The sequence below is a fragment of the Camellia sinensis genome, chromosome 9 (genome assembly GCF_055761805.1).
Source record: "Camellia sinensis isolate YWXY chromosome 9, ASM5576180v1, whole genome shotgun sequence".
NCBI classification, from domain to species: domain Eukaryota; kingdom Viridiplantae; phylum Streptophyta; class Magnoliopsida; order Ericales; family Theaceae; genus Camellia; species Camellia sinensis.
The window spans coordinates 43,647,533-43,667,224 of NC_138969.1; the positions used below are offsets into that span (position 1 = coordinate 43,647,533).

Below are 19,692 nucleotides of genomic sequence, written 5' to 3' on the forward strand. Positions count from 1 at the left end.
GTGTTTCTAGAGAATTTAGCCTCTTCATTCTCATAGAACCGACCCCAGTTCAACACTTATATAGGTAATTCTTATTGTGAGTATCTCCTTATACTCGTCTTGATTTATGCCTCAATCAAGATATAAGTAATCATTAAAAGCAAAGCTTATCCTTATGCCCCTGCATACAACATATGTTGCAGATATCACTCTCACCATAGGAATGGGTAGGGAATTTTTAATCCCTTGGTGATTTCTGGCGAGCCATACATAACTTAGTTGTCCCTTTGAACTTAGTTCTTGGGATCTCCAGTCATATAAGTAGGGTTACCATTATGATGACTGTTATGTAATAGGCTTTAATCTCATCCCCTTCGATGAACTATACACTAGCTCTTTTGTCAAACCTTTTTGTTAACGGATCCGTAATATTCTCTTTAGATTTTATATAATCTATAGAGATTATTCCATTTGACAACAACTGCCTAACGGTATTATGTCGACGACAAATATGTCGTGACTTACCGTTATACATATGATTTTGTGCCCTGCCTATTGCAGATTGACTGTCACAATGAATGCAAATAGCTGGTACAGGTTTTGGCCACATTAGAATGTCTTTTAAGAAGTGACAAAGCCATTCGGCTTCTTCCCTTGCTTTGTCTAAAGCAATGAACTCGGATTCCATTGTGGATCGTGCGATGCATGTTTGTTTCGTGGATTTCCAAGAAATAGCAGCGCCTTCTAGAGTAAAGACATATCCACTTGTGGATTTTGAATTTTTAGTATCCGATATCCAATTTGCATCACAATAACCTTCCAGTACTGCTGGATATCGAGTAGAGTTCAAACCACGATCACGGGTGAATCTCAGATATCTAAGAATCCGAATGATCGCTTTTCAATGTCTTCTCCGGGGTTACTAGTGTACCTACTCAATTTACTGATAGCATAAGCTATATCAGGACGAGTACAATTCATTAGGTACATTAGGCTTCCAATAATTTGGGAGTATTTTAACTGAGACACTGCATTACCTTTATTTGTTGATAAATAAAGATTAACGTCTACAGGTGTTCTAGCTAAATTCATATCATCCTTGATAAATTTATCAAGAATTTTCTCAATATAATGTGATTGAAATAATGCATATCCGTCAGATGTTTTAGTAATTTTCATTCCTAATATAACATATGCGACTCCTATATCTTTCATATCAAATTTTTTGTTAAGCATTTGCTTAGTTGATTTGATCATATTTTGACTGTTTCCAATGATAAGTATGTCATCCACATAAAGACAAACTATGACATATCCTTGGTCAGTGTTTTTAACATAGACGCATTTGTCACATTCGTTTATCTTAAACCCATTAGTAAGCATTGCATGATCAAATTTTTCATGCCATTGTTAGGTGCTTGTTTTAATCCATAAAGGGATTTTACAAGTCGACAAACTTTCTTTTCTTGCCATGATACTACAAACCCTTCGGGTTGCTCCATATAGATCTCTTCATTTAAATCACCGTTTAAGAAAGCTGTCTTAACATCCATTTGATGTATTTCTAATTTAAACAACGCTGCTATAGAAATAAGCATGCGAATAGATGTTATTCTTGTCACAGGGGAATATGTGTCAAAATAGTCCAGACCTTCCTTTTGTCTGTAACATTTAACTACAAGTCTTGCTTTATACTTGTCAATTGAACCATCTGCTTTCATTTTTCTCTTGAATATCCATTTATATCCAAGAGGTTTAGAACCTGATGGAGATCCACCAATTCCCAAGTATGATTTTGCATAATGGATTCAATTTCATTATTAACAGCCTCTTTCTACAAAGGTGCTTCAGAACCTGTCATTGCTGCCTTAAAACTCTGAGGTTCATTTTCTAACAGGTATGTCAGAAAATCTGGACCAAAGGATTTTGATGTTCTCGCTCTCTTACTTCGTCTTGGTTCATCATCAGTTAAATCCTGTTGGTCGAGACTATTACTAGTGTCTTGTGTTTGATTGTCATTAGTCTCTTGACTTTGTGTACAATCATAAGTTCTTTTCTGTGAACTTAATTCCTTTCCTTTCTTGTAAAGAAAGACATGTTCAAAAAACACAGCATTCTTTGACTCTATAATAGTGTTCACATTTATATCAGGTATTTCTGATTTATAAGTCAGAAACTAGGGCTGATCGCGGGTTGGTTTTGGCCGGGTGCGGGTCAAAACCGACCCGACCCGCACACATGCGGGTTGGAGAAAACAGACCCGCAACCGCCCGCGATGCGGTTCGCGGGTTGTGCGGATGGGTCAGTTGGTTGTGCGGGCGGGTGCGGTTCGGTTTGCGGTTTGGGCTTTTTTTAAATTGGGCTTAGTTATGATATTAGAAAACAAAAAAGGTAATGGAAAAAAAAAAAAGATCAGGGAAGTGAGGTTTTATTTTTGTTTCAGGACATGAAGGATTCCAGGAACAGCCTCAGAAGATGCATCTTTAAAATTGTCATCCACATCTCTTTTTCATATTATTTTATTTTTGTTTGCAAAAACATAAAATACAAGTTTCAGATCCACATCTAAGTTTCAAAAATCTAATGAAAGCAGATCCACATCTAAGTTTCTGCAGATCCATATCTAAGTTTCTGCAGATCCACAAATTTCAAAAATCTGGCATACCCAAGTTTCTGCAGATCCACATCTAATTTCAAAAATCGAATGAAAAAGAGAGAGAGAGAGAGAGAGCGAACCGTATAGGGCTGTGTTGCTGCCGATCGCCGGTTGATTTGCTGCTGCCGATCGCCGGTTGCTTTGCTGCTGCCGATCGCCGGCGTCTCGCCTCGCCACCGCTGCTGCTGCTGTGCTGCTAGGGTTAGCGGCTGCTGCTAGCTAAGAAGGGAAAATACAAAAGGGGGAGAGAGGAGAGAAATAGACGGGCTGGGTTGGTTCAGGCTGCAATAGTATAATAAATAAAATAAAGGTTTTTTTGTAATATATTATATATATATATATAAATATAAAAAAAAAATTTATAATAATACGCGGGTCGCGGGTTGCGGTTCGGGTAGGGTCAGAACCGCAACCCGACCCGAACCCGATTTTTGGCAGAATTCTTGACCCGCACCTGCCCACCTACCTATATCGAAACCGCCCAAAAGGCTGCGGGTAGGGTAGGGTCGGGCAGTTTGTGCGGGTGGGTGGGTTCTGTGCCCAGCCCTATCAGAAACCGATATGCACTTCTATTCTGAGCATAACCAATAAACACACAGCCTACTGTTTTTGGTCCATCTTAGTCTTTTTAGGAACAGAAACTTCAACTTTTGCTAAACGTCCCCACACTTTTAAATATTTGTAGGAAGGTGGTCGACCTTTCCACAATTCATAAGGAATGCTTTTGGTTTTCTTGTGGAGTTTTTTATTAAGAACATAATTAGCAGACAATATTGTTTTCCCCTATAAGTTCTGTGGTAAGCCTGAACTTAGTAACATTGCATTCATCATTTCTTTTAGGGTTCTATTCTTCCTTTCAGCAATTCCATTTTGCTGTGGAGAATAAAGTGTTGTAGTTTGGTGAATAATGTCATGTTGTGCACAAAATTCATTTAATGGTGCATCATATTCACTACCCCTGTTACTTCTAACCATTTTAATGGTTTTACCAAGTTGATTTTCAACTTCTGTTTTGTAGAGTTTAAACATTTCTAAGGCTTCATCTTTACTTCTAAGTAAATAAACATAATAATATCTTGTGCAATCATCGATAAAAGTTATGAAATACTCTTTGCCTCCTCTAGTTTGAATAAATTTTAAATCACATATATCAGTATGAATTAATTCTAGAGGTTCGGTTTTTCTTTCAACCGATTTAAATGGAACCTTAGTTTCACTTCTACACAAACTTCACATTTATGATTAGGATTAATTTCAAACTTTGGTATATAATCCAAACCAATTAATCTACGTAAAGCATCATAATTTACATGTCCTAATCTATCATGCCATAAATTCGACTCAAGAATATAAGCAAAAGATGTGTTATTCTTATTCATAGCAACTTTCGGTACAACTGTCATTACATTCAACTTAAAGAGACCATCACTCATGTATCCCTTACCAACATACATACCACACTTTATTAATACAAATTTATCAGACTCAAATACAAGCCTAAAACCATTTTTACTTAACAAAGACCCAGAAACTAAATTCTTCCGGATGTCAAGTACATGCGGTACATTGTTGAGGGTCAGTTCTTTCCCTAATGTCATCTTCAAGATCACTTTCCCTTGTCCAGCCACAGTAGAAGTAGAAGAATTTCCCATAAAAAGTTGTTCACCATTTGCAGCCTCATTGTAGGTAGCGAATATCTTCTTGTCCGTACATATGTGACGAGTTGCTCCAGTGTCAGCCCACTACTCTTTGGGATTTCCAACCAAGTTAGCCTCAGACACCACAGTAGAGAGGTTGATGTCATTCACTCCGTCAGAGATATAATCTAATTCAGTTACATTGGCTTGATTAGTGGTCTTCTTACTTGTACTTCCATGATCCTTCTTAGGGCGGCAGCAATCAGAAGCTCGATGTCCAGTCTTGCCACAGTTATAGCATTTTCCTTTGAACTTCTTGTTGCTATCGCCTTGTTTAGGACCATCTCCAGTAAACTTCCTTTTTTTGTTATGTGGTTTATGAACTTGTTCAACCACATTAGCCTTGGACTCAATGGGATTTTTTTCATTCCTCTTTTCAGCCTTTCAATTATCTTCCTCAATTCTTAATCTTACAATCAATTCATCCATAGTCATCTCTTTGCGTTTATGTTTTAAATAATTTTTGAAATCTTTCCAAGCCGGTGGTAACTTTTCCATTAAAGCAGCGACTTGGAATGACTCGCTAAGAGATATACCTTCTGAATGAATATTATGCAAAATTATTTGAAAACTTTGAACTTGAGAAATTACCGTTTGGGAGTCTACCATAACAAAGTCCAGAAATTTACCGACGACAAATTTCTTCGTGCCGGCATCTTCTGTCTTGTATTTCTTCTCCAAAGAATCCCACAATTCTTTTGTTGACTTCAAAGGACTGTATACATTATACAGCATGTTGTCAAGGCCATTAAGGATATAATTTCTGCACAGGAAATCTGAATGTTTCCAAGCATCTACAGCGGCAACAACTTGCTGATCACTTTCACCCTCTTTAAGTGTTGGAGCCTCTTCATGGAGAAACCGGGCCAAATTAAGAGTTGTAAGATAGAACAGCATCTTCTGCTGCCATCTCTTAAACTCGGTACCGTTAAATTTTTCCGATTTTTCTCCATAATTGATTGGTACATGAACATGGTTCTGGACCGGTGTTGGTGTAACAATAGGAGTACTACTACCAGATGCAGTTTCAGTTGCAGTAGCCATAATCTTTGATTTACAAAAATCAGAAAAAATTAAAACACAATTTAATTTTCTAGTTACTAAAACCAGAAAATAAATTATAACACAAAATAATTTTATTTTCCTTGTTACTAAAACTAGAAAAATAAAATATCACAATAATTTTCTGTAACACAAATTAATAATCTGCAATTGTTAATGACACCAGCATATTACTACTAGTTGTCAAAAAAAAGAGACAGTATATTACTACTATCTGTCAAATAGCATAAACCACTATTTGTTTTTCCAACCAGAATATGTTTTATGAAATCACAGAAAATTAAATACAATGAAGATACCAAAAATAAAAAATCTGTCTGAAGATTGTTGGACAATCTTCACTGTAATTAATTAATTCAGTTTGTGTACTTAACAATAAACAGAATATACAAGAAATTAAGGAAATGAGAGAATTTGTTTGATTACAAAAATCAAATTTGAAATAAAAATAAATAAATAAAAACAGATTTTATTTTGTTACAAAAACAAAATTAAAATCTGATTTAAATAAATAATAAAACACCGAAAATAAATTAAATAACTTACTTGATTTAATTTGTTCGAATTATAATCTGATCAAGTCCAGTGTTTGACACTGTGTCCTTAAGACAGATTCGTCCTCTCCACGGTGCTTTCAGAATTTGGACGTCTATCTCCAAGGATGAAATGATCTACTACAAACGATAGCAGCACTACAAATTGTTTGCCTTACGAACACACTAAATGTTTACACTCTTTCTTTTAGAAATTAAATGCAGCAAAATGCAGAGATTTATAGCAGAGAATGGAGTACGAAAATTGGAGCAAAATCCAAATGGGAGGCTAGTCTATTTATAAATGTAAAGGTGGCTGCTGGTTTTGAATTGAACAGGTATGAAACCTGTTGGTTTTGAATTCAAACATATTTGAATCTGTTGGGTTCATAATTTAAACAGATACAAAAACGGGAAGGGCCCTGTTTGGATGTATAGTAAAACCAAACCAGTTTATTTTTAGTTTAATTTGAATTCTGGATTTTATTTTATACAAAATAAAATTAAATTCAAATATTTTTTGCCCAAAAAGATTAGTATTGGGATGAACAAGCCCAACCCAACCTCACACCACGCACCCAAGCCAGGGCGGAGGCAGTGCGCGCGCGTGTGGTGATTTTTGGGTCCAATGGGTCTAGCCCATTTTGCCCATAACCTCTCCCTCTAAAACACTTGGGTACCCCTTGGGGCACATCCCAAGTACCAAACCCAAGCCTTATAAACCCATTCAAAACTTTCCACCAAATCAATGTGGAACAAGCCATTTTACAACCTTAAGAAATTTTCACCAAAACTCTATTTTCATGGAGCATACTTTGACTTCAATTTCCCATTCACTCGGTAATGGTTTTGAGCAACCAAATATACCACGTGAATCACAACGCGGCATAGAACGCGTTACCATTTTGACCCGTGAAAATTGACGCAGAAGGCCCACCTAAAAAATAGACCAAACTTAAGAAAAAAATTCTGATTTTATTTAGAATTTTATAACAATTTCCAACACATTTTAGTTAAAAGTTTTACTGATTTGATAAAAATACTCTAAACTAAGTGTGAGACAATGTCGATTTAATTCATCTCTTTTCATAAATCTTGTTATCGAAGGCATATACACGTGCAATGATCTCACTTTAAAATCACTGGATAATTTTTAATGCTCTAGACTAATATAGTTTGGCTAAACAATTAGCTAAAAAATGATGTGAGCACCAACATTATTTATTTACTAGCTGGATATTGATAATAATTAAAGAAGTATCAAAGTTACGTTCAATGCACGGTGATAATAATAAACCACCACCTTACCATTATCATTCAACCACTTTAGGGCACATCATATATTACATAATCATAAGTGCATCTCCAATGGAGCTCTCAAAACATTTGTCAAAGCTATAATATAGTAATAGTGATAAAAAAATGAGTCTCCAATAACTTGCTATTTTACTTGTCAAAGATGGCGTATGCCATATCTGTTCTCAAATTTGGCAAGTAAAATAGCAATTGCCAAACATGCCACATCAGCAAATATGAATATATTTGTGACTCCAAATTCAATTGAAAAAAAAGAATCGAAACAGTAGAAAACTAAGTAATTTTTCAAATTTAATTTTTCAAATTGAATTATATTTTTTTTCTTCTAATTTTTCAATTTTTTTTTTTTTTTTTATATTTATCTTGTTGGAAATAATATAAATATATAATTTTTTTTACAAACAGTTAAAAAAAGGTCATAAAAGACAAAAAATAAACAAAAATAAAATCACAAAAAAATCTATATTCAAACAACGCCTACAAACTTGGAGGGAAAGTTAGCTGAGAATTGTCAAAATAGCAAGTGATTATTAAAACACCATTACTATAATTTGGCAAAATAACACTATTCATTGTCAAATTATAGCAATAACAATGGTATTATAGCAATAACCATTCAAAGATGTTCTAAGTTCACAAATTTTTCACCAATCAATTATCAACCTTTATTATCATGTTTGTTTATAGATTGGTAATGTGTATTTGATTAAATAATATTTTAATTCAGATAAAATGACATAAAATTAAATTAAGAATTTGGTTTTTTCTCTGGTTTAAATAGGAACGGAAATGCCTGGTAGCTCGAAGCTACCAGGCTCGAAATGGCTCGAGAGGGAGAGGGAGAGAAAGAGAGGGAGAGGAGAAAGAGAAGGGAGGGAGAGGAAGGTCGGCGTCGTCGCAGCCCCCCCGCCCCGCCGTCGTCGCAGCCTCGCCCCGCCATCGTCGCAGCTCCGGCCGCTGCTGCTGCTTCCTCCTCCGTCGCAGCCCCGCCTCCGTCGCAGCCCAGCCTCCCCTCCTCCTCAAACCGGGTTTTTATGGCCCCCTCCCCTCCCCTCCCTCCTCCTCCTCCTCCTCCTCCTCCCCTTCCTCCTCCCTTCTTCTTCTTCTTCTTCTTCTTCTTCTTCTTCTGCAAAACCAGGAAAAAAAAAAAAAAAAAAAATACAAAATCGACACCAAAACGACGTCGTTTTGGTGTCGAGCCGCGATTCGAGCCGCGGCATTCGAGCTACGTAGCATGATCGAAATAGGAATTTGAAAAAGTTAGAGGATTGTGAGTCTCACAACAGATCATGTTTTGATTATTTGAACTGTTCATTTTATAGGATCGTCTGTGAATATCATCCATGAAATTTTTTTTTGGCTATCCCATATAATCATAGCATTTTCATTTTATTGCATTTATTTCTAAAAAAATAATAATCTATTTAAAAAACATACTTGATATCTATTTTTTTAAAGATAAATGTGATAAAAAAAAAGATATAACTATCAAATCGATTTAATTTACAATCCAATCTCATGATATTAGATAGCTAAAGATTATTTTATTCTCTGCTTTATAAAAATAATAAAATCACATTTTATATAATTACAATTTTCGTATAATTTTATAAATTTAATTATAATAAAATAATATTACCACACTCATACAATTTAGCTATCTATTTTCAACTACCATATCAAATTTAATTACTCAATTATATCAAATTCATAATCTGACTCAATTTAATTACACAATCAAACATGATTTAAAGAATAATCCTTAATTATGCTTAGACCTCGTTTAGAAACATGTTAGTAACTTTTTAATTTTTTATAAAAATAAATAAAAATAATAATATAATAATTTATAATAATTTTTTAATTAAAATATATAATTGATGAACCAGACGTTAATTTCAAATAATTCCCTTAGTTGTTGACCCACCAAACCCAACATCAGCCGATTCAATTTCTATTTAATGCTGACGTCATTCGGTTAGTAACTTGCAAGCTATAAAGGTAAGACACATTAATGTGTGCACTTGAAAAAACTATATATTTTATCAAATTTATAATCGAGGTGGTGGAGGGATTTTTATTTTAAAAATAAAATAAAATTACAGTATAATTACTTTTATTTTTATATTTTTATGTAACTGCTTTTGTGGACATTTTTAAAAAATGACATATTTATATTAATTCAAGTGTAATTTTCATGCAACAATATAGATAAAACGTTCAAGAGTATTTTTTTGAAAAAATATTATTGATAGAGAATAATTTTTTTTAGGGAAAATATTATTCATGGATAAGTTTTATACAAAATTTACTACCAATATGGTGATTGTATTTTTTGTAATTAAAAATGTCAGTTAAATAGTCATCATGTTTTAAAATGATAAGTCACAATACAAGCTAATTATTTTATATACAAATTCTATTTACATCTTTTATTTATGTATCATTACTCTTTTTTTGAGCATAATTTTGAAAAATAGATTGTTTATTTATTTAAAAATAAATATAATAAAATCATGAGTCTATAATTGTTAGTGTTGAAAAAATATGGTTTTATAAACTTATTTTGAGCTAACTTTGAGCCCAAATTTGGATGGGGGCCACACGTCTTTGAAGGTGAGTTCAAAGAGGTGACGTGTTCCTTACTGCGTGACAAGTCACACGATGAAAACGGTTCGTCAAAACCATTTATGAGTGAATAGGAAGTTGACGTCGTTTTCGAGTTCGTGAAATGGACAAATAAAGAATAAAATGTGAGTTTCCTTATAAGGCTTCTCCCACATTGGAAACTTAAGAGAACTTCTGTATATATATAAGTTCTAGGTGGCAACACTTTGGTTGGGCCCCAAGGGGCACCCTAACTTTGTAGAAGGGAAGAGTTATGAACAAATTGAATATTGGCTCAAATCACCACACGCGCCGCCGCCGTGCATGGTGTGGGTTATGGGTTAAGTCGGTTCTAACATTAATTTTTTGGACAAAATTTTTTCAAATTCTTGTAGGAAATTATTTGAATTTCAAAATATATTTAATTCAAAATTTAATTCAATTTTTTTTGTCCAAAAATTGTGCCTCTTCCAAGTCTAAATTTTACAACAGATTAAAATTTCCAACAGATTCAAACTGTTTTTACAGTTTTAAAACTGCCCAACAATTACAGGTTCAAATTTGAATTGTATCTGTTCATTTAATTTTCATACCTGTTCGGTTCAAAACTGCACCTATTTGGACAGATCTGAAGGGTCACCTTCTTACCTATAAATGGAGATCATTTCCAGAAGATTTTCACATCCAAAAAATTTCATTTGTCTTCCCGTTTTTGCTCTCTTTGCATTATTCTTCATTTTAGTTTTTTAGAGAAATATTTGAGAGTATAGAACACAAGTTTGATTCGCCGTACAAATTGTTTGGAGTGCTACTACAATTTGTGAAGATCATTATATCCTGAGAGATAGACGTCATTTATCCATAAACACCGTAGCGCGGCGAATCTGTCTTAAGGATAGAGTGTCACACATTCGATTTGATTTTTTAAATATTTATTCGATTCGGTAAATAAATTATGTAAGTAATTTATTTTATTTGTTTGATTTGGTTTCAACTTATTTATTTTACATAGAAGATTGTTCCAACAATCTTAAGACAGATTTGACTTATTCTATTTATACTGAATTTTTCATTTGTTTCCTTTTCTCTTTCTTCTTCTTACAGAAATTATTTTCTGTAGTTTTACAAAATAATATTCTGGTTGGAGAAACAAATAGTAGTAATATATTATTTGAAAAATAATAGTAATATACTGTTTATTTTCTTTGACACAATTCAGAATGTTTATTTGTGAAGTCGGTCAGAAATTAATTTTGGTTTTCAAAAATAATTTCTGAGTTTTCATTAATTAAAATTTTGTTTTCAGTATTTTAATTTTTGAATGTGGAATTAATTTGTTTAAATAAATTTTTTATTTTCAAATTAATTTTTACAATTCTTTTTTCTTTTATTTTTTACAGAATTAAATTATGTGTTTATAGTTTAATTTTTTGTGTAGTATAAAATTCTAATTCTAATTTTGTTTTATAATTTAGAATTGATGGCTATAGAAACCAATGCTCAAACAAGTATTGGTGTAGTGACTGATAACTCTATAATGAAATATTATATGAGTTAAAATATTTCATGGGTGAAAGACACTTTGGTAATTGTCGACGTAGTCACCAATACTAGATAAGACAAATAAGATGTAAATGTCATTACATAGTGATATTTTTATTCTATGTTGAAATTGGAATTAAGGGTTGCAGTAAACCAAAGAGAAATAATGCATGGCTAAAGAAATATTATTTGAAAGTGTCGTGGCCACAACCGGTATTAGCCATTTTTCCTTTGTACTGCAAAAGAAAGTTATGAAGTCTAATTATATTTTTGACAAATTAGTATTGAGATCATATTCACAAAGCAATTTACACCTTGTTATTTAGTTCAAGCATGCCAATTAATATATTCTGGTTTACCTCAGAATTGTGGGGGTGTATTAATATTTTTGTGTAATTATATATCAACAACAGAAATTAAGTTTCCTTAGAATGCTTCAAATGTGGGGGTGCTTGAAGGTTTTTACCAAAGTAACGGTTCCGATAACAGGTCTACAAAGAATCTCAATTCTTTCTATAGGACAAAGTTGGAGTAGAAAAAAAAAATGATTTTATTAACTCCTAAGGAACAACTCTATGTTTTTATTTACATTTTAAAATGGGAGTAACATAGAGTAACGGTAAGTCTCGAAGTAATTAAAGACTTAACATCGTAGGACATTTGCTTTCAGTTATGAATATTGTCGAAGGATAATATAATGGATCCGTTAACTACTCAATGTTATCTAATTGAGAAGGTCAAACGAAAAATAGTGGCTGTTAAACAAAAAGTTTGACCAGAGAGCAAATGAGGAAAAGTTCATCGAGGGGAATATGATTAAAGCCTATTACATCAGAGTCATCATAATGGTAACCCTACTTAAATGACTGGAGATCTCAAGAACTAAGTTCAAAGGGACAATTAAGTTATGTGTGGCTCGCCAGAAATTACTAAAGGAGTCTATCTCCTATCCATTCCTATGATGAGAGTGATATCTGCAACATGTGTTGTATGCAGGGGACTTAGGGTAAGTTATGCTTTTAATGATCACTTATATCTAAAAAAAACCTAGAGGGGTATCTTTCAAAAGGAGTATTTAAGAGACTCGAAAAAGAATCACATATATGAGTGTGAACTGGGCGGGTTCTATGAGATTTGTGGAGGGGTACAATTCTCTAGAGCACTCATGAAAGACCAGGTTGTTCAGAGCCAAAATGAACACAATAGTGAGAACTAAACTGTGTCTGGTAATATACTGTGTGAGTTCTATTGTCTTTTCTTACACAAATGGCTAAACAGTTCAAGACATCATGTTCACTGGTTAGCTAGTAAATCCAATAGTGTCTCACGAAGGAAAGTTCAAAGCCTAAAGTTACCTATCATTTTCAGAATAATTCCAATTTTTGTACTCTCTGTAATTAGATCATGTTGCATTTTCTCTCCGTCAAATTTTATTCATGTGAGGGATTGTTGGAAAAATATGGTTTTATAGGTTTATTTTGGGCTAACTTTGAGCCCAAATTTGAATGGGGCCCACACATCTTTTAAGGTGAGTCCAAAGAGGTGACGTGTTCCTTGCCACGTGGCAAGTTACACGGTGAAAACAGTTCATCAAAACCATTTATGAGTGAATTTGCAGTTGACGCTGTTTTCGGGTTCGTGGAATGGACAAATAAAAAATAAAATGTGGGTTTCCTTGTAAGCTATGAAGCACGGATACTCCGAAATGGCCTCTATACGCGTATCGGATACGGATACGCGCCCGATACGGTGAGATACGTATCAGATACGGGAAAAAAGTATCCGATTTTTTTTAAAAAAAATTTTGAATTTCGGATACGTCTGGGATACGCAAGGATACGGTTGGGATACTTTCGGGATACGGCGGGGCAAAAAAATAATTTCAAAAACTTAAAATGGGGTCAAAGTATCAAATATGAAAATAAGGTAAAATAAAACAAAAAAAAAAATTAATCAACCAAACTTACCTAGGTTGAACAGCACCCAGCCGCGAAGGAGGAGTTCGTCGTCATCGTCGTCTCTCGTCTCGAACAGCAGCTCCACGGCCGTCGATCAGGTTCGTCCATCTCTCTCTCCCTTTCGCTCCCTCTCTATCTCCCTCTCGCTCGATCTCACTCTCTCCCTCTCTCCCTCTCGCTCTCACTCTCACTCTCACTCGATCTGTCTGGTCTGGGTGGAGACGAACAGATCTCGATCTATCTCCCCCCTCTCAGTCAATCTCTCTCTTTCTCTCCCTTTTATCTATATCGTCCGTCGCTCTATGTTGCAGTCACATATTTATTTTGTTTATTATTATTATTTTTGTATGTATACTCTGTAAATAAAATAAAATAAATCAAATAAGATATTAAAAAAAAAAAAAAACTTTGTATGAACCATTCCGTATTACCTTATAAAACAAAATAAATCAAATAAGGTAAAAAACTTATTAATAAATAAACTTATTAATGAACTTTGTAAACTTATAAAATTATAAACTCTGTCTGGATAAATAAATAAATAAACTTATTGATAAATAAATGAACTTTGTAAATTTTTTCCCCCTTAATTTGAATTGCATTATGGTTGTTATGGGTGATGCTATATTGTTGAAATTGTTGAAATTTAATTAATTGAATTGATGAATTTTTTGAAGTTTTATTTTTATGTATGCTACATTACTAAAAATTGTTGAAATTTTATTTTTATGTACGCTACATTACTAAAAATTGTAAAAATAATATTTTTTTATGAATGTATCCCCGCCGTATCCGTATCCGTATCCTACTTTTTCAAATTTTGCCGTATCACCGTATCCGTATCGTATCGTACCCGTATCCCATATCAGTATCCGTGCTTCCTAACTTGTAAGGCTTGTCCCACATTGGAAACTTAAGAGAACTTATGTGTGTATATAAGTTCTAGGTGGCAACACTTGGGTTGGGCCCCAAGGGACACCCTAAGTTTGTAGAAGGGAGGAGTTATAGACAAATTGAACCTTGGCTCAAACCACCACACGCGCGCCGCCGCTGTCTGTCCGGCCGTACCGGGTGTGGGTTGTGGGTCGGGTCGGTTCTAACATTAATTTTTTGGACAAAATTTATTTGAATTTTTTAAAATTCTTGCAAGAAATTATTTAAATTTCAAAATGTATTTAATTCAAATTTTTTGTCCAAAAATTGTGCCTCTTTCGAGTCCGAATTCTATAACAGATTCAAACTGTTTTTACAGTTTTAAAACTGCCGTTCAAAACTGCTGCAGATCTGTTCAAATTTGAACTATATCTGTTCATTCAATTTTCATACATGTTCGGTTCAAAACTGCACCTATTCGGATAGATCTAAGTGGTCATCTTCTTGCCTATAAATAGATATCATTTCCAGCAGATTTTCACATCTAAAAAATTTCATTTGTCTTTCCAATTTTGCTCTCTCTTTGCATTATTCTTCATTCTAGTTTTTTAGAGAAATATTTAAGAGTCTAGAAGACAGGTTTGGTTTGCCGTATAAATTGTTTGGAGTGCTACTATAATTTGTGAAGATCATTGTATCCTGGGAGATAGACGCCATTTATCCGTAAACACCGTAGCAGGGCGAATCTGTCTTAAGGACAGAGTGTCACACACTCGACTTGATCTTTTAAATATTTATTTGGTTCGGTAAATAAATTCTGTGAGTAATTTATTTTATTTGTTTGATTTGATTTCAACTTATTTATTTTGCACAAAAGATTGTTCCAATAGTTAAATCAATCTACTTTTTTAGTGAATAATCTACAAACAATGGCCTAAAATACAAACTGATTGAATTCATGTTCGGGTTTGTGGAACTTATTACTAGTTCTGTTTCAATAATCCAAACTATCCATTTTATAGGGCCCTCAGTATATATCATTCATGGAAAAAAAAAAAAAAATAGATCAATCCAACAATAGTAATATTTCCATTTTATTACGCTTGATTATGAAAAAATAGATGACAAATGTACCGTTGAAAATAGACTATTTATTTTTTTTAGACAAATGTGATAAAATAAAAATATTACAATTATTAGATTCACCTAATTTTTTTGATGGCTGATGCACACGAAACGTCCTATAAAATAAATGTTTTGAATTATCAAAACATGACTCATAGTGAGCCTTGACAAGCCGAACATGATAGTCAAGTTAAAATTTGACTAGTTGATGCGTAAGCTGAGCAGGATACTTGATCATAAAAAATAAAAATAAAAAATAAAAAATAAAATAATAATAATAATTTGATTATTGCAAACAAGTTGAATTTGAGAATTAGTTAATAAAATTGAATAATAAAATTTCTAGCCACCCTAATTTCGATATTTAAAAAATAAAATAAAATTAAGAAAGTCATTGATGGTCGACCTAGATTTTTTCGTTACCCATCAGATCATCCAATAGACATTTTAGCAATTTTTTTGGGAAAATTACGAATCAATGTAGATTTTTGAAAATTATTACAGATTTATGAAAAAATTTATAACTTTAATTATTAATGTGTATAAAGTTTAACATTTATGTATAATTTTTTTAAAAGAAAATCTACACTAAAGTGGAATTTCTCAAACTTTTTTCCCTCAAAAAAAAAAAAAAGTAGTTGGTTTCGGCGGATGAGTTGACTGTTAAACTACTTCAACATTTGTAATCATAAGTTGTTTAGAAAAACAGAAAAGTACAAGGTAGAGACCATGGTGATTTTAAAGACTGAACTCATTGGTGGGAACCCTCAGCCATTTCATTTTGTTTTAAGAATTTGGAGTCTTCCCATTCTTCAATTTGTCTTTGCAAATCTCAATTGATTCCCACTTTTGGAAATTCATTCAGTGATCATCATTATCATTATCATCCATTTCTTTCTCTGAAGAGTCCCACCTCACACACCATGGTTTTAGAGGTAATATAATATAACTCATCCTTGTTCATTTGGGTTTTTCTATTAAATGCAATTTGATTAATTGTCTCCAACTCATGTTGTTTCATTTGGTTTAGAATCTTAAGCGATATGTCTCTGGTTATGCTTGCCTTTAAGGACCAACTCATGATCATTTGATTAATTGTTTTTAGTTTCCAATAATTTGTGTTGGTTTTAAGATTTTGTTGCTTGATGGTTTGTGGGTATTCCTTGAATTCAATTTTAATGGGATCTATGTTAAGGAAAATTCATATTTAGAGGGAGAGTCACAGAAGTTTCAAATTTGATAAGTTTCTAAAAATGTGTTCTTTGGTGGTTCATGGTTTTTATTTGGATTCATTTTAAATGGAAACCCATTGAAAGAAGAATGAAGATGTCTTAATTTTAGATTTTTTTTTAATTGTGAGATCATAGCTTCTAAGTGAGAGAGAGAGAGAGAGAGTGAGCTAATTTGATAAGTTGCAAACTTCACTTTGAATCCTCATGGGAAGTTTTTGGAAAGAATTTTGATGGTGCTAGAATTAAACATGTTTGATAAAAAGCCTTGATGAAAAGAAAAGAAACGGGAAAAAAAAAAAAAAATAGCTCTATTGTACATTTAATTTGTTAATGCAGGCAAATCTTTAAAATATAGATGTCCAAATTTTTACCAAAACTATCCTATCCAAAGTGAAGAAACACCCCACCTCTAGGAATCTCATGGAAAGATCATAACTTAAAAGAGGACGAAAGAAAAAGAACAAGAAAGAAAATCCTCACGAGAATCGTGGAGAGCTTGCTTTTGTTCGGTGTCTATTTTGTTCAGTGTCTATTTAATCAAAAGATTGTAATGTTTGACTCTTTTATTTTTAGGGGTTGATCCGATTTTGATGCTACGTGCTAATAATTTTTCATCAGGACCGTGAAATGCCTAATGGATGGCCACTTGGACTGGGAAACTTGAACATGAGACTTCGAGTGACAGAGAGCTTACATCCTGCTGAAACAGAACCACATCCTTTACACGCACCTTCGTCCAGTTGCTCCTCATTTTCATCCTCTAACCTTGATACAGAGGTAGTAATTCTTCTTCTTCCTTACCCCATTTGTTTCTTTACATCTCTTTCATTTTCTCCTTCACATACATCATGTGTGGATCTATAGCTACTTCAAGAAAGAATGACATTCACTTGTTATTTTTTCTGCCAAGTTCAGACTAAGCTAAGTCTCCTGCTTAAATGACTATTCCAGACCCAATTTTAATTCATTGTTTGAGAGATGCTACAGAGTTAGACATGTGCGGATTAAAGGGTTCAAATTTTGCTCAATTTACACAGACCTTTTTCATTGTAATCTAAGTACACAACTCAGAACATGTTTTGAAATTTTGTCACACATTCTCTTATCCCAGATTACTCCTATACAACTGTCTAGATTTTTTATTTTAAATTTTGATTTTATTCCTGCCATAGACATTCAATTTTTTTTTATTTCAAATGACAGATTTTACTGAACAGGTGATGAATTTGGTGTGAACACCCAATTAAAGCTGTGTAATGCTCTTTTCAATTCCAAATCATCCAACAAAAACCCTTTTTTACTGTTTGAAAAACTTTTATTTTTTCTGACTGTCAGTAAAATTGTAAATTCACCCATTCATGCTGTAACTACTTCAGTTACATTTTGATGTATTTCACTCACGCGCAAAGTGTGTGCCACGACCTCTAGTCTATAAATTATTGGCAATAAACCATGGAGAAAACATTACAATGGCAGTGAAAATTTAAAATCCATTTCATCCTTGAATTTGCTTTGAAATGGGGCCCTGGCTGCAGGCTTAGACACCTTGACACTCACTAGTAATAGTTTGTTCTGTGTGAGATCGACCAGTCTACAGCATCTTTCTTCCAAGACCATAGCGTGTCACTGGGCCGGCTAATTGGAATTAGGTCAAGGGAAAGAGGATCCGTGTACTTCCCAAATGCAAGCCGGTTTGAACAACGCGAGAGTCTATCAGAGAGAAGATCGTGCCTGGATGTCCCCGGGGAACACGGAGAAGAAATGTGTCAGGGAGTTTGTGTTCCGCTATTGGTTACCATCTTGGTGAAGATGAGCCGAAGTAGAAGCAACTCAAGGCGGTGAACTCAACAACTCGGAAAATTACATGTTTGTTCATATTTTACCAAAAGAATTGACTGTTGTATCTTGTATAAGTTCTGTTGCATGCTTGTGTTTTAAATGAATGATTCAATTGTTGTTAGTTTGTATGGATTTTTACATTAAAAAAATTGACCCAAGATGACAAGTCAAAAGGTAAGTTGTTAACCTACTTCTCTAACCCATCATCTTCAATTGTTGAATATGTTAGGAATTGTGAAACCTTAGCACCGGATCTGGCGGGTACGGAGTTGTAGAAGAAAAAAAAAAGGAGTCAGAGTACTCAAACAAGAACACCATCAAAACATTAGACTACGTCCACAATAATAGTTGTGATTGTTTCACTTACTTGTGATTGTTTCACTATATATGTAGAAGAACGAGTTACAAGATGCAATAGAGTGACCTAATACCTAGGGTTACAATTTTTTTCTTTTGTTTTTGTTTTTGTTATTTTGTTTTTTTGCTTTTTTTTTTTCTCGATAAACTATCAATAAGTTCTAATAGTTTGACTTAATTCCCATAAAGTTCTATTAAAAATAAGTCCTAGTAAAATATTCACTAAAAATAATTTTTTGTGATGATTTTTTGCATGTTACTAAAAACTGACAGTTAGTGATTTTTTTTTTGTCACGATTTTTATAAATTGTCGCTACAACATACAATTAGTAATATTTTTCTATGACAATTTTCAAACTGTCACTGAACGTTAAGAATTAGTGACTTTTTTGTAATAATTTTTTAAACTGTCGGTAAAACTTATAATTAGTAATATTTTTTGTGACAAAATTTTCAGACTATTGCTGAAAATTAACAAGTAGTGATTTTTTTATTAGTGTTTGATGAAAATGTCATTAATTATTATAAGACCTATTGAACAATGAGTTTACGACCTACACATAAATCTTTTTTCTTTTTTTTTTAATTTTATTTTGGAGAGGAGGAGAGATGGAGGAAGGGGTTCCTAGGACTCAATCTCGAGTTGATCAGCATGGCTTGACCAAAGGTTAAGTGTTTCTATCACTGCGCCACTCGTATATTAGAACTTACAAATATGAGAAAAATACTAAACTAGCCTTAGGCTGTGTTGGATTATGAATTTGAATAAAAATTTAAAAAGAAAAAGGGAAATGTGAGTGAAAAATAAATAAAATATAATTACATTTTACTCACATTTTCATTTTCTCTTTTAAATTTCTATTCAAATTCATAATCCAAACACAATCTTTACTGTGAGAGACACATGACTCGATG

General features: G+C 33.2%; 1 long non-coding RNA gene across 2 annotated transcripts; it reads left to right on the forward strand.

The window, feature by feature from the left end:
- The first annotated feature begins 15,984 nt into the window (after window positions 1-15,984).
- LOC114299153 (uncharacterized) lies at window positions 15,985-18,593 on the forward strand. 2 transcript variants are annotated; one of them, XR_003642231.2, is made up of 3 exons: window positions 15,985-16,284; window positions 17,155-17,358; window positions 18,172-18,593. It is a non-coding gene; the product is annotated as an uncharacterized LOC114299153 (long non-coding RNA). The 2 variants fall into 2 exon arrangements; XR_003642232.2 differs by having other exon boundaries at window positions 16,004-16,284; window positions 17,200-17,358.
- Window positions 18,594-19,692: the final 1,099 nt, after the last annotated feature.